Source organism: Bos grunniens, chromosome 5 (assembly GCF_055505025.1).
Source record: "Bos grunniens cultivar Pamir isolate PY7600 chromosome 5, Bosgru_T2T1.0, whole genome shotgun sequence".
Classification (NCBI taxonomy): Eukaryota; Metazoa; Chordata; class Mammalia; order Artiodactyla; family Bovidae; genus Bos; species Bos grunniens.
In genome coordinates, this window is record NC_141169.1 from 57,542,699 (window position 1) to 57,558,187 (window position 15,489).

At 40.6% G+C, this 15,489-nt stretch overlaps 2 non-coding genes across 2 annotated transcripts; both read left to right on the forward strand.

Annotated features, from left to right (window-relative positions):
• Positions 1-367: 367 nt before the first annotated feature.
• Positions 368-447, forward strand: LOC147372027 (small nucleolar RNA U2-19). Its single transcript, XR_015164984.1, has one exon. It is a non-coding gene; the product is annotated as a small nucleolar RNA U2-19 (small nucleolar RNA).
• Positions 448-601: 154 nt separating this feature from the next.
• Positions 602-673, forward strand: LOC147372028 (small nucleolar RNA U2-30). Its single transcript, XR_015164985.1, has one exon. It is a non-coding gene; the product is annotated as a small nucleolar RNA U2-30 (small nucleolar RNA).
• Positions 674-15,489: the final 14,816 nt, after the last annotated feature.

Genomic DNA, 15,489 nt, shown 5'->3' on the forward strand with positions numbered 1-15,489 from the left:
TCAGTTGCTCAGTTGTGTCCGACTCTTTGCGACCCCATGAATCTCAGCACGCCAGGCCTCCCTGTCCATCACCAACTCCCAAAGTTTACTCAGACTCACGTCCATCGAGTCAGTGATGCCATCCAGCCATCTCATCCTCTGTCGTCCCTTTCTCCTGCCCCCGATCCCTCCCAGCATCAGGGTCTTTTCCAATGAGTCAACTCTTTGCATGAGGTGGCCAAAGTACTAGAGTTTCAGCTTTAGCATCATTCCTTCCAAAGAAATCCCAGGGCTGATCTCCTTCAGAATGGACTGGTTGGATCTCTTTGCAGTCCAAGGGATCCTCAAGAGTCTTCTCCATTCTCTGAGATCTGCTCTTACTGAAGTGGATCAGTGATGAAAGTAGCCAAATCTGAGCATCAGAAGACCACCCAGTGTATCTGATGCATGATCTCTGTAGTTCTGAGAAGCAAAAGAATAATTTAAAATAAGGGGTATGAAGGGGTGTGTGTGTGTGTGTGTGTGTGTGTGTGTGTATAGGTGACTGGATAATTAAGGGGCTTATTGGTGGGTAAGTGAGAGTTGGTTGTGGGTGTGCTTGTATGAAAGGCTGATCAATTCTGACCAATGATGAAAAGATTTTACTGCAGGACTTTATACAGTTATGAAGGTTTCTACACTTGATCTGAGCTCAGAATTTAAAAAAAAAAAAAAAATGAGTCTTCTCCAACACCACAGTTCAAAAGCATCCATTCTTCGGCGCTCAGCTTTCTTCACAATCCAAATCTCACATCCACACATGACCACAGGAAAAACAATAGCCTTGAGTAGACAGACTTTTGTTGGCAAAGTAATGTCTCTACTTTTCAATATACTATCTAGGTTGGTCATAACTTTTCTTCCAAGGAGTAAGCGTCTTTTAATTTCATGGCTTCACTCACCATCTGCAGTGATTTTGGAGCCTCCAAAAATAAAGTCGGACACTGTTTCTACTGTTTCCCCATCTATTTCCCATGAAGTGATGGGACCAGATGCCATGATCTTCGTTTTCTGAATGTTGAGCTTTAAGCCAACCTTTTCACTCTCCTCTTGCACTTTCATCAAGAAGCTTTTTAGTTCCTCTTCACTTTCTGCCATAAGGGTGGTGTCATCTGCATATCTGAGGTTATTGATATTTCTCCCAGCAATCTTGATTCCAGCTTGTGCTTCTTCCAGCCCATTGTTCCTCATGATGTACTCTGCATATAAGTTAAATAAGCAGGGTGACAATATACAGCCTTGACGTACTCTTTTTCCTATTTGGAACCAGTCTGTTGTTCCATGTCCAGTTCTAACTGTTGCTTCCTGACCTGCATACAGATTTCTCAAGAGGCAGGTCAGGTGGTCTGGTATTCCCATCTCTTTCAGAATTTCCCACAGTTTATTGTGATCCACACAAAGGCTTTGGCATAGTCAATAAAGCAGAAATAGATGTTTTTCTGGAACTCTCTTGCTTTTTCAATGATCCAACGGATGTTGGCAATTTGATCTCTGGTTCTTCTGCCTTTTCTAAAACCAGCTTGAACGTCTGGAAGTTCACAGTTCACGTATTGCTGAAGCCTGGCTTGGAGAATTTTGAGCATTACTTTACTAGCATGTGAGATGAGTGCAATTGTGTGGTAGTTTGAGCATTCTTTGGCATTGCCTTTCTTTGGGATTGGAATGAAAACTGACCTTTTCCAGTCCTGTGGCCACTGCTGAGTTTTCCAAATTTGCTGGCATATTGAGTGCAGCACTTTCACAGCATCATCTTTCAGGATTTGAAATAGCTCCACTGGAATTCCATCACCTCCACTAGCTTTGTTCGTAGTGATGCTTCCTAAGGCCCACTTGACTTCACATTCCAGGATATCTGGCTCTAGGTGAGTGATCACACCATCGTGATTATCTGGGTCATGAAGATCTTTTCTGTACAGTTCTTCTGTGTATTCTTGCCACCTCTTCTTAATATCTTCTGCTTCTGTTAGATCCATACCATTTCTGTCCTTTATCAAGCCCATCTTTGCATGAAATGTTCCCTTGGTATCTCTAATTTTCTTGACGAGATCTCTAGTCTTTCCCATTCTGTTGTTTTCCTCTATTTCTTCGCACTGATCGCTGAGGAAGGCTTTCTTATCTCTTCTTGCTATTCTTTAGAACTCTGCATTCAGATGCTTATATCTTTCCTTTTCTCCTTTGCTTTTTGCTTGTCTTCTTTTCACAGCTCTTTGTAAGGCCTCATCAGACAGCCATTTTGCTTTTTTGCATTTCTTTTCCATGGGGATGGTCTTGATCCCTATCTCCTGTACAGTGTCATAAACCTCCGTCCATAGGTCATTAGGCAGTCTATCAGATCTAGTCCCTTAAATCTATTTCTCACTTCCAGTGTATAATCATAAGGGATTTGATTTAGGTCATACCTGAATGGTCTAGTGGTTTTCCTACTTTCTTCAATTTCAGTCTGAATTTGGCAATAAGGAGTTCATGATCTGAGCCACAGTCAGCTCCCAGTCTTGTTTTTGCTGACTGTATAGAGCTTTTCCATCTTTGGCTGCAAAGAATATAATCAGTCTGATTTTGGTGTTGACCATCTGGTGATGTCCATGTGTACAGTCTTCTCTTGTGTTGTTGGAAGACGCTGTTTGCTATGACCAGTGCGTTCTCTTGGCAAAACTCTATTAGTCTTTGCCCTGCTTCATTCTGTATTCCAAGGCCAAATTTGCCTGTTACTCCAGGTGTTTCTTGACTTCCTACTTTTGCATTCCAGTCCCCTATAATGAAAAGGACATCTTTTTTGGGTGTTAGTTCTAAAAGGTCTTGTAGGTCTTCATAGAACCATTCAACTTCAGCTTCTGCATTACTAACTCAATGAAACTAAGCATTACTGGTTGGGGCATAAACTTGGATTACTGTGATATTGAATGGTTTGCCTTGGAAATGAACAGAGATGATTCTGTTGTTTTTGAGATTGCATCCAAGTACTGCATTTCAGACTCTCTTTTGACCATGATGGCTACTCCATTTCTTCTGAGGGTTTCCTGCCCTCAGTAGTAGATATAATGGTCATCTGAGTTAAATTCACCCATTCCAGTCCATTTTGGTTCGCTGATTCCTAGAATGTTGACGTTCACTCTTGCCATCTCCTGTTTGACCACTTCCAATTTGCCTTGATTCATGGACCTGACATTCCAGGTTCCTACGCAATATTGCTCTTTACAGCATCGGACCTTGTTTCTATCACCAGTCACATCCACAGCTGGGTATTGTTTTTGCTTTGGCTCCATCCCTTCATTCTTCCTGGAGTTATTTCTCCACTAATCTCCAGTAGCATTTTGGGCACCTACTGACCTGGGGAGTTCCTCTTTCAGTATCCTATCATTTTGCCTTTTCATACTGTTCATGGAGTTCTCAAGGCAAGAATACTGAAGTGGTTTGCCATTCCCTTCTCCAGTGGACCACATTCTGTCAGACCTCTCCACCATGACCTGCCCGTCTTGGGTGGCCCCACAGGGCATGGCTTAGTTTCATTGAGTTAGACAAGGCTGTGGTCCTAGTGTGATTAGATTGACTAGTTTTCTGTGAGTATGGTTTCAGTGTCTGCCCTCTGATGCCCTCTTGCAACACCTACCATCTTACTTGGGTTTCTCTTACCTTGGACTTGGGGTATCTCTTCACGGCTGCTCCAGAAAAGCGCAGCCGCTGCTCCTTACCTTGGAAGACAGATATCTCCTCACCGCCCCCCCCTCCAAAAAAACCTATGGGATGCAGCAAAATTAGTTCAAAGAGGGAAGTTCACAGCAATACAATCCTACATCAATCAACAAGAAAAACATCAAATAAACAACCTAATTTTACACCAAAAACAACTAGAAAAAGAAGAATAAAAAACACAAAATTAGTCAAATAATAAATCATAAAGATCAGAGCAGAAATATATGAAAAAGAAATGAAGAAAACAATAGCAAAGATCAATAAAACTAAAAGCTGGTTCTTTGAGAAGATAAATCGATAAACCATTAAGCAGATTCATCAAAAAAAAGGGGGGGGGGGAGAAGATGCAAATCAATAAAGTTAGACATAAAAAGGAGAAGTTACAACAGACATCACAGAAATACAAAGGATCATAAGAGACTACTACAAGAAATTATGCCAATAAAATGGACAACCAGGAAGAAATGGACAAATTCTTAGAAAATTTCACCAGTCCAAGACTGAAGACTGCCTGCAATGTGGGAGACCCAGGTTCTAAACCTGCATCAGGAAGACCCCCTGGAGAAGTAAATGGCAACCCACCCCAGTATTCTTGCCTGGCAAACCCCATGGACAGAGGATCCTGGCAGGCTATAGTCCATGTGGTCACAAGAGTTGAACATGACTTAGCTACTAAACCACCACCACCACCAAGACTGAACCAGGAAGAAGTAAAAAATGTGAACAGACCAATCGCAAACACTGAAATCAAAACTGATCAAAAAATCTTCCAACAAACAAAAGTCCAGGGCCAAATGGTTTCATGGGCTAATTCTATCAAATGTTTAGAGAAGAACTAACACCTATTCTTCTCAAACTCTTCAAAAACATTGCAGAGGGAGGAACACTTCCAAACTCATTCTACAAGGTCATCATTACCCTGATACCAAAATGAGACAAAAATATTACCAAAAAAAGACAGTTTCAGGCCAATATCACTGATGAACACAGATGCAAACATCCTCAACAAAACACTACAACAGAATTCAACAACACACCAAAAGAATCATACACCATGATCAAGTGGGGTTTATCCCAAGCATGCAGAAATTCTTCAATATATGCAAATAAATCAATGTGACACACCATATTAACGAATTGAAAAATAAAAAGCATATGATAGTCTCGATAGATGAAAAAAATTTTTTTGACATAATTCAACACTCATTCATGATTTAAAAAAACCTCTCCAGAAAGTGGGCATAGAAAGAACCTACCTCAAAAAAATAAAGGCCATATACAACAAGCTGACACCAAACATTATTTTCAATGGTGAAAAACTGAAAGCATTTCCTCTAACAAGACAAGGTTGCCACTCTTGTCACTCATCAAAACATAGTTTTGGAAGTCCTAGCCACAACAATCAGAAAAGAAAAAGTAATAAAAGAATCTGGACTGGAAAAGAAGTAAAACTGTCACTGTTTGCAGATAACATGATACATGTGTGTGTGCATGCTCAGTCACTCAGTCATGTCTGACTCTATACAATCCCCTGGTCTGTAGCCCACCAGGCTTCTCTGTCCATGGGCTGTTCCAGGCAAGAATACTAGAGTGGATTGCCATTCCATTCTCTAGGGGATCTTCCTGACCCAGGGATTGAAGCTGTGTCTCCTGCCACTCCTGCATTGGCAGGTGGAGTCTTTACCCCGAGCCACCTGGGAAGCCTGTACTATACATGGAAAATACTAAAGATTTAGGATTTAGCCGCCAGAAGATTACTAGTATTAATCAATGAATTTACTAAAATCGCAGGATAAAAAATTAATACACAGAAATCCCTAGCATTTCCATACACTAACAACCAAAAATCAGAAAGAGAAATGAAGGAAACAAGCTTATTCACCATTGCAAGAAAAAGAGTAAGTACCTAGGAATAAGCCTACTTAAGGATATAAAAGACCTATGTACAGAAAACTATAAGGCACTGATGAAAGAAATCAAAGATGGCACAAACAGATGGAGAGATAGGCTATATTCTTGGACTGGAAGAATCAATATTGTGAAAATGACTATACTACCCAAAGTAATCTACAGATTCAATGCAATCCTTATCAAATTACCAATAGCATTTTTCACAGAACTAAAACAAAAAATTTTACAAAATTTTTAGAAACACAGAAGACCCAGAATAGCCAAAGCCATCTTGAAAAAGAAAAACAAACTGGAGGAATCGGCCTCCCTGACTTCAGACTATATTAAAAAGCTACAATCATCAAGGCAGTATGGTATTGGTACAAATGTAGAAATATAGATCAAAGGAACAAGATAGAAAACCCAGAGATAAGCCCATGCACTTGTGGGCACCTTGTGTTTGACAAAGAAGTCAAGAATATACAATGGAGAGAAGGTAGCCTCTTCAATAAGTGTTGCTGGGAAAACTGGACAGCTATGTGTAAAAGAATGAAATTATAACACTTCCTGACACTATACACAAAAATAAACTCAGAATGGGACCTAAACTTTGATCCATTTTGAGTTACCTTTTGCAAACAGTATAAAGTAGGGTTCAGTTTCATTCTCTTGCATGTGGATATCCAATACTTCCTGCACCATTTCTTGAAAAGGTTGTTCATTTCCTATTAAATTGTCTTGACATCATTGTTGAAAATCAATTAACTATAAATGTAAGGGTTTATTTCAAGTCTCTAATTCTATTTCCTTGACCTATTTGTCTATCATTATGCTGATACTACACTGCAGCTCTACATTAAGTTTTGGGATCAGGAAGTAGGAATCCTCCAGCTTTGTTCTTCCTTTTCAATATTGTATTTGATATTCAGAGTCCTTTGACTTTCCATATGAATGTTTGGAGAAGTTTGTCAGTTTGTGCAAAGAATACAGCTTGGAATTTAAGGGGGAATGAATTGAAATTATAGATGAATTTGGGGGTTATTACTAGAAGATCCAACCAGTCCATCCTAAGGGAAATCAATCCTGAATGTTCATTGGAAGGACTGATGTTGAAGCTGAAACTCCAATACTTTGGCCACCTGATATGAAGTGCTGACTCATTTGAAAAGACGCTGATGCTGGAAAAGATTGAAGGCGAGAGGAGAAGGGGACGATAGAGGATGAGATGGTTGGATGGCATCACCAACTCAATGGACATGAGTTTGGTAAACTCCGGGAGTTGGTGATGGACAGGGGGGCCTGGCGTGCTGCAGTCCATGGGATTGCAAAGAGTTGGACACGATTGAGTGACTGAACTGAACTGAACTGAACTATCTTGAGAATTTTAAGTCTTCCCATTCATGAACATGTAATGTCTTTACATTTATTTAGATCTTCTTTAATTTCTTTCTACAATGTTTTGTAGTTTTTAGTGTGCAAGTCTTACACTTGCTTGATTAAACTTATTCCTAAGTATTTTATTCTGTTTGATACTATTGTCAATTGAGTTATTTTCTTAAAATAATTTTGTATTGTTCATTTCTATTGTGAAGAAATACAATTGATTTTTGTATATTGATCTTGCATTCTGTAATCTTGTTGAACTTATTTATTAACTATAATAGCTTACTTTCTTTTTTTAATTGAAGTATAGGTGATTTATAATATTGTGTTAGTTTCAGGTGCCCAGAACAGTGATTCAGTCTTTTTTTTTTTTTAACTTTACAATATTGTATTGGTTTTGCCATACATCAACATGCATCTGCCATGGGTGTACACGTGTTCCCAATCCTGAACCCCCCTCCCACCTCCCTCCCCATACCATCCCTCTGGGTCATCTCAGTGCACCAGCCCCAAGCTTCCTGTATCCTGCATCGAACCTGGGCTGGCGATTCGTTTCTTATGTGATATTATACATGTTTCAATGCCATTCTCCAGATTATATTCTGTTATACATTATCTTCTCTTCCTTTGGGAGACTAAGAGGGAGAGGAAGCTGTTTGAATGGTTTCATTTATAATTGAATTCTAGGGTTTCCCTGGTGGCTTATCTGATAAAGAATCTGCCTGCAATGTGGGAGACCTGGGTTCAATCCCTGGGTTGGGAAGGTCCCCTGGAGAAGGGAAAGGTTACCCACTCCTGTATTCTAGCCTGGAGAATTCCATGGGGTTGCAAAGAGTTGGACATGACTAAGCAATGACTTTCACTTTCATAGATTATTACAAGATATTGGATAATAGGCAATAAAAACAAACAAATCTTTGCTCCTATCTATTTTACAAATAGTATTCAGTATCTGTTAATCCCATATTCCTGATTTGTCCTTCCCCTCGCCCTTTCTGCTTTGGTAATCATAAGTTTGTTTTTTCTGTCTGAGAGTCTGTTTCTGTTCTGTATATGAAATCATTTGTATTATTTTTAAGATTCTACATATAAGTGTTATCATATAGTATTTATCTTTCTCTGACTTATTTCACTAAGCATTATATTCTCTGAGTCCATATTGCTGAAAATGGCAATATTTCATTCTTTTATGACTGAATAATATTCTATTACATGTATATACCATGGGCTTCTCAGATAGCACTAGTGGTAAACAGCCCACCTGCCAATGCAGGAGACTAAGAGATATGGGTTCGATCCCTGTGTCGGGAAGATCCCCTGGAGGAGGTCATGGCAACCCACTCCAGTATTCTTGCTTGAAGAATCCCATGAACAGAGGAACCTGAAAGGCTGGAGTCCACAGGGTCTTAAAGTCAGACATTATTGAAGTTACTTAGCATGCACACATACCTCAATAAAGCTAGGGGAGAAAAAGCTAGTGAGATATAAATGACAGAATGAAATAAACATTCATTGAAGACATACTACATGCCGCTGTAGTGAAATCTGTCTATACTCATGCACACATACATACACACATACACAATCTCATTAATCTTCATGTGGTTCCTGTCTCTTACAGGCCCCACATTTTCCACTATACCTGATCTCTCACCAGGGTTCCCCAGCATGAATGTTCTCTTTAGGGAAGGTACCTTCTGCCCCAACTCACACCTGCAGAGGTCTGCTCAAACACTTTGACTTACGTTATCCAATTTAACAAGTACCTATTGAACTGCTACCAAGTACAATGACACAGACATGTAGAAGATTGGGTCCCTTGCCTAAAAGAGCCATCAGTCTCATCTGAGAAACCAAGTAGATGCTAAAGAACTAGCTACTTAAGGGTGAAAAGTTATCTACAACTTAGAACATATAATTTGTTGTCCAAACCAATTCATTTTTGAGAATGTGAAAAGGCTATTAATAATTGTGCTGAGGTAATAGGAATAAAGAGGGCAAGAAGTAGAAATAAAGTGGGTATATGGATCCTATAAAGATAACAGGTCTGCATTACTGAAGAACCCTTTGTTTGCTGAAGAGTAAGAGGGACATGGATTTGCCACATGGGACAGGAAGAGGGACCAAACTAAATCAGTCTGCATGGTGGAGAAGTTGATATTTTCAGGGGAAAACTCAGAGCAATGGGATAAAGTCAAGAGGCTGGGTGCAGCTAAAAGAGCTTCAGGGAAAGAAACCCCTGTAATGAAGGTAGCAGAGAATAGGTTTGAGGAAATCAAATCAAAGTCAATTGTGCATTTTAAATTGCTTACTTTGAGGCATATAACTACCTTCTGGCTTCTCTCCCACAAAAATCCTCAGTAAAAGCTACATTTCTCACCGCTACTCTTTTGTAAGTAGACTCCAGGGAAAATTTGGAGAGATTCTGAGTTCTGCTTTGCTGTTTAAGTGGAGCAAAAACACAGACACTACCAGAGCTAGAGGACAGAGAACCACCACATCTGGTTAATCAACAAAAGCAACTCTTTTGTGTATATATCCTATACTGATAAACTTTAGTGGCTTTATGCATTTTCATTCATCTTTAAACAAGTTTCATTCCTTGTACAGTTCCGAAGTGTATGATATAGACTATGGGTACCACAGGGAACAATCTAGGAAGGAAGGAGTTTGGGTCAGAAAAGGCTTCTGAGAGGCTTAAGAAAGAAAAAGAAGGGAAGACGATCCAAGAGGGATAGCATGAGCACAGATGGTGATTAAAAAAATATGAGCTGGGTATTAACAGGGAGAGTGAGGAGGCCAGTCTCTTTGGAAAAAAATGTTATACTGAGGAGCAGGAACAATGCCAGAGAAGCTGAATAAAGGTTTCAGTATCTTTAGTCAGCAGAGTTAGAGAAGGGAAAAAGCACCAGCTGCAGCCTATTCACAAAAAGCCACAGTGCTGCCTTTCATCTTGATCTATACACTTTCAGTCATTTGACCTATTTTTTTTTTTTGGCTGCACTGGGTCTTTGTTGCTGCGTGTGGGCTTTGTCTAGTTGTGGCGAGTGGGGACTACTCTTAGCTGTGGTGTGCGGGCTTCTCATTGTGGTAGCTTCTCTTTCTGCAGTGTGTGGTTCCTAGAGCACATGAGCTTCAGATGTTGTGGCTGGTGCTCGGGCTGAGTCACCCCATGGCAAGTAGGAATCTTCCCGGAGCAGGGATCAAACCCATGTCCCCTGCATTGGCAGGTGGATTCTTAACCACTGGACCACCACAGAAGTCCCTGGCCTGTATTTTTAACAAAATATGGAACATATGAAACATAATCTACATGTAACTTAACCATATGTCACGAACATCTCCCATTCATTAAGCATCATCCTTCTACCATTTGATTTTTATTGGCTCTTTTTCACTCTTTCACAGATGAAGTATGCATGAAGTTTATGAGCAAGAGAACTGAGGTCGTCACCAAATAAATATTCTGAAAAGAAGGTTGGAGCAGTGGAAGCTAGACGTGGAAGGCCCATTCAGAGGCCAGTGTAATCTTCCAGAGCCTGTGGAAGCTCCTAGAGAGACCGTGAGAAATGCAAAAGGTGCTAGCTCTCAAGAGCAGCACAATAAATGCACACAAGAAGATGTACAGTGCAAAGCACCACAGGAGTGAAGCCAGAAACTAGCTCTGCAAGAACTCATAAGAGGATACGAGGGGGTCTGGCAGGGCCTCCCAAAGGAAGGGAGCAGGGATTGGCACATGGAACAAGGGGGCTCAGCAAGTACAGGCTGTCTTGAAAGAGCATGACATGCACTTAGGCCTCTTCCCTTCTGTCTGTTGTCTATTAGTCTTTATGTTCTGTTCTTCAAATGAGAGTAGAAATTTCTCTTCCCTACTCCTCTTTCCATTGGGAAATTCTGTTCTCACTTATTTTCCCTGACCCTCTCGGGAAAAGACCAGCCTGAAGAACCTCCAGCCACAGGGAGAATGACTCAGCATAACTTTTAACTGATTCCAAATCCTTGAAGATGATCTTTGACGACTTCACATTTCATTCACCATCCACTTCATGCTTAATCAGTTGTGGCTTGTAAGGCCTCTCTCTTTAAAACTTAACACACATACACCAGGTTCTTTGGCAGCAAATTTCTGCTTCACCGTCATGGTCTAGCTCATCTATCTGTGACATTCTCTGAGAAAATTTCCCCCAACTTCTTTTCTTTCTTCCCACCCCTCCAAAGTAATGGCTTCTTTCTCTGAGCCTGACAGTCCTAGTCCCAGTCATTGTCACAACCACACAATGTGATAGGCACCACACAAGGTGCCTGCTGTAGTCTCAACAGTATGCTCTCCAAAAGCAGGAATCCTGCCTCCTGGCCTCTGTGGCCCCAGTACCTGGCCTAAAGGAACTCAGTATTGTTAAATGGATACCACCTTGAAAAAATAAAAGTGAAAGAAAAGTTTAGGGGACATCAGATTTCCTTGGGCATAGATTCAAGAGTCCTCAGCTCTAAGTAACTTTTTTACATAATCACATCAGAAATTTTTTATGGCACTATTTTCCATTCAACTGCCTCCATGTCCTACATGTTCCACATAAAACCACCATCTTATTACCACTTCCACCCACGCCAAAAACCTGCAGCAATCTCAATGAACAACTTTTCATATCAGCAAAGCTCTGAAGTGCCTGTCTCTGCTTTCTCGTTCAATGAATATTTATTAAGCAACTATTATATTCAGGGAACAATCTCTCTTGACATCCCCTGCAGTGCCCTTGAGACCCATAGCTTCCGACAAACAAAGGCGCTGTTATAAACATACATCCAGACACTGAATAATGATGGATGACGGTGCATCCAGCTTTCTTTCTGCAACTCATACTTTCAAAGTCATTACATCCTGTGCTTCCTGTGTCCCAGCTTTCCTTGTGCCTTTTAAACCTTTATAACTTGGAATATCAGCATGATACAAGCCATCTAGAAACAACTTTTTAAAGTAAGGCTATTAAAGTTTAGGGAAACTTTGTTGTACATGAAGCATATGTGTTCAGTCGTGTCTGACTCTTTTGTGATCCCATGGATTGTAGCCTGCCAGGCTCCTCTGTCCATTGGATTTTCCAGGCAAGAATCCTGGAGTGGGTTGCCATTTCCTCCTCCAGGAGATCTTCTCAACCCGGGGATTGAGCCCATGTCTCCTGCATCTCCTGCATGGGCAGATTGTTTCTTCACTGCTACACTATGTTGGGTGTATATTCTCCTTTCAGCTACTATGGTTAGTGAGAAGTGGCTACAATACATACATGTATGTATTGTATGTATTGTACAGTGTACAGTGTATCCTCATGAGAGGGTAACAGGCAGGAAGGTCAGGGGTCTCCAAACGGAGGAAATAGCCTGCAAGTGTCAGACATTTTTTATCTCTCTCTTAAGTGGCAGGAGGAAACAAACTACTGTTATATTTTTTCCCCTTCTCTATACAAATTTAAAAAGAGGTCTCTCTGAAAATTCTGTACTGCCTAATAACAGCTGGTTCCACCTGAACTTAACTTTTCTCAAACCTCGAGCTAACCAATGCATTTTTCTTATTTAAGCAATGCTAACGTACTATGTATTAACCCTTGACTCTATCTTCAAGTTGGTTCTGCCTAAAGGCTCAGAACCAGTATGTTATACTGATACATTGCTCTCCTAATCTATGTTGATGAAACTATATATTTGTATGGAAACCTGCCTTTCTTCAAGATTCATGTCAATGGTTTTATGGCCTGGGATGACTCACCTGGTGCCAACATTATCTCAAAATGCATCTTGTGGGTGAGAGGCCTGGTGCCATTCTCTGAGTTTTGAGACATTTCCTTTCCTTTATTAGCAGACTGCTAGAAGCTATATAACATCCAGCTAAAGACTAGCTGGCGGGGTACTCTTTATCTCCCCTTCTGATGTCTATGTCAGAAGATTTCTCTATCTCTTTTATACTTTAATAAAACTTTATTACCATGAAAGCTCTGAGCAATCAAGCCTCATCTCTGGCCCCGGATTGAATTCTTCTCCTCCGGAGGCCAAGAATCCCGGTGTCTTTTGTGTTTCAGCAACAACCTTTCATTCAGACCAGCAGAATGGAAGAACTTGTCTGCTGTAACAAAGCACATTGCTCTCCCTCCTAAAACTAAACTACATTGAAATAGAAATTCAGTTTCTAATTCAATAAAGAAGTTTACAAAGTTGTGTCTATGTAGAGAACAGAGCTGGTGTTGAAAGGTTGTTGGAGAAGGGACAGGCCACCCATGGAGTCGCAAAGAGTCTAACACAACTGAGGGACTTATACTTTCATTTTCTCTGTACCATACAGTAGGACCTTATTGTTTATCTATCCTATTTATGGTAGTTTGTGTCTACTAATCCCAAACTCCTAATTTATATCTCCCTACCCTCCTTTCACAAAGCCATTGGCTGTGTGGATCACAATAAACTGTGGAAAATTCTGAAAGAGATGGGAATGCCAGACCACCTGACCTGCCTCTTGAGAAACCTATATGCAGGTCAGGGAGCAACAGCTAGAACTGGACATGGAACAACAGACTGGTTCCGAATAGGAAAAGGAGTACGTCAAGGCTGTATATTGTCACCCTGCTTATTTAACTTATATGCAGAGTACATCATGAGAAATGCTAGGCTGGAAGAAGCACAAGCTGGAATCAAGATTGCTGGGAGAAATATCAATAACCTCAGATATGCAGATGACACAACCCTTATGGTAGAAAGTGAAGAGGAGCTAAAGAGCCTCTTGATGAATGTGAAAGAGGAGAGTGAAGAGATTGGCTTAAAGCTCAATATTAAAATGGCTGTCTGGAGAGGCCTTACAAATAGCTGTGAAAAGAAGAGAAGCAAAAAGCAAGGAGAAAAGGAAAGATATAAGCATCTGAATGCAGAGTTCCAAAGAATAGCAAGAAGAGATAAGAAAGCCTTCCTCAGTGATCAATGCAAAGAAACAGAGGAAAACAACAGAATGGGAAAGACTAGAGATCTCTTCAAGAAAATTAGAGATACCAAGGGAACATTTCATGCAAATATGGCCTCGATAAAGGACAGAAATGGTATGGACCTAACAGAAGCAGAAGATATTAAGAAGAGGTGGCAAGAATACACAGAAGAACTGTACAAAAAAGATCTTCATGACCCAGATAATCACGATGGTGTGATCATTCACCTAGAGCCAGACATCCTGGAATGTGAAGTCAAGTGGGCTTAGAAAGCATTACTATGAACAAAGCTAGTGGAGGTGATGGAATTCCAGTGGAGCTATTTCAAATCCTGAAAGATGATGCTGTGAAAGTGCTGCACTCAATATGCCAGCAAATTTGGAAAACTCAGCAGTGGCCACAGGACTGGAAAAGGTCAGTTTTTATTCCAATCCCAAAGAAAGGCAATGCCAAAGAATGCTCCAACTACCGCACAATTGCACTCATCTCACACGCTAGTAAAGTAATGCTCAAAATTCTCCAAGCCAGGCTTCAGCAGTACATGAACCATGAACTTCCAGTTGTTCAAGCTGGTTTTAGGAAAGGCAGAGGAACCAGAGACCAAATTGCCAATTATCCGCTGGATCATGGAAAAAGCAAGAGAGTTCCAGAAAAACATCTATTTCTGCTTTATTGACTATGCCAAAGCCTTTGACTGTGTGGATCACAATAAACTGTGGACAATTCTGAAAGAGATGGGAATACCAGACCACCTGACCTGCCTCTTGAGAAATCTGTATGCAGGTCAGGAAGCAACAGTTAGAACTGGACATGGAACAACGGACTGGTTCCAAATAGGAAAAGGAGTACATCAAGGCTGTGTATTCTCACCCTGCTTATTTAACTTATATGCAGAGTACATCATGCAAAATGCGGAGCTGGATGAAGCACAAGTTGGAATCAAAATTGCCAGGAGAAATATCGATAACTTCAGATACACAGATGACACTACCCTTAGGGCAGAAAGTGAAGAGGAACTAAAAAGTCTCTTGATGAAAATGAAAGAGGAGGGTGAAAAAGCTGGCTTAAAACTCAACATTCAAAAAACTAAGATCATAGCATCTGGTCCCATCACTTCATGGGAAATAGATGGGGAAACAATGGAAACAGTGCCAGACTTCATTTTCTTGGGCTCCAAAATCACTGCAGATAGTGACTGCAGCCATGAAATTAAAAGACGCTTGCTCCTTGCAAGAAGAGCTATGACCTACCTAGACGGCATATTAAAAAACAGAAACAATGGTTTGCCAACAAAGTCCGTATAATCAAAGCTATAATTTTTCCAGTAGTCATGTATGGATGTGAGATTTGGACTATAAAGAAAACTAAGCATGGAAGAATTGATGCTTTTGAACTGTGGAGAAGTGTTGGAGAAGGTGTTGGAGAAGACTCTTGAGAGTCCCTTGGACAGCAAGGAGACCCAACTAGTCCATCCTAAAGGAAATCAGTCCTGAATATTCATTGGAAGGACTGATGCTGAAGCTGAAACTCCCATACTTTGGCCACTTGA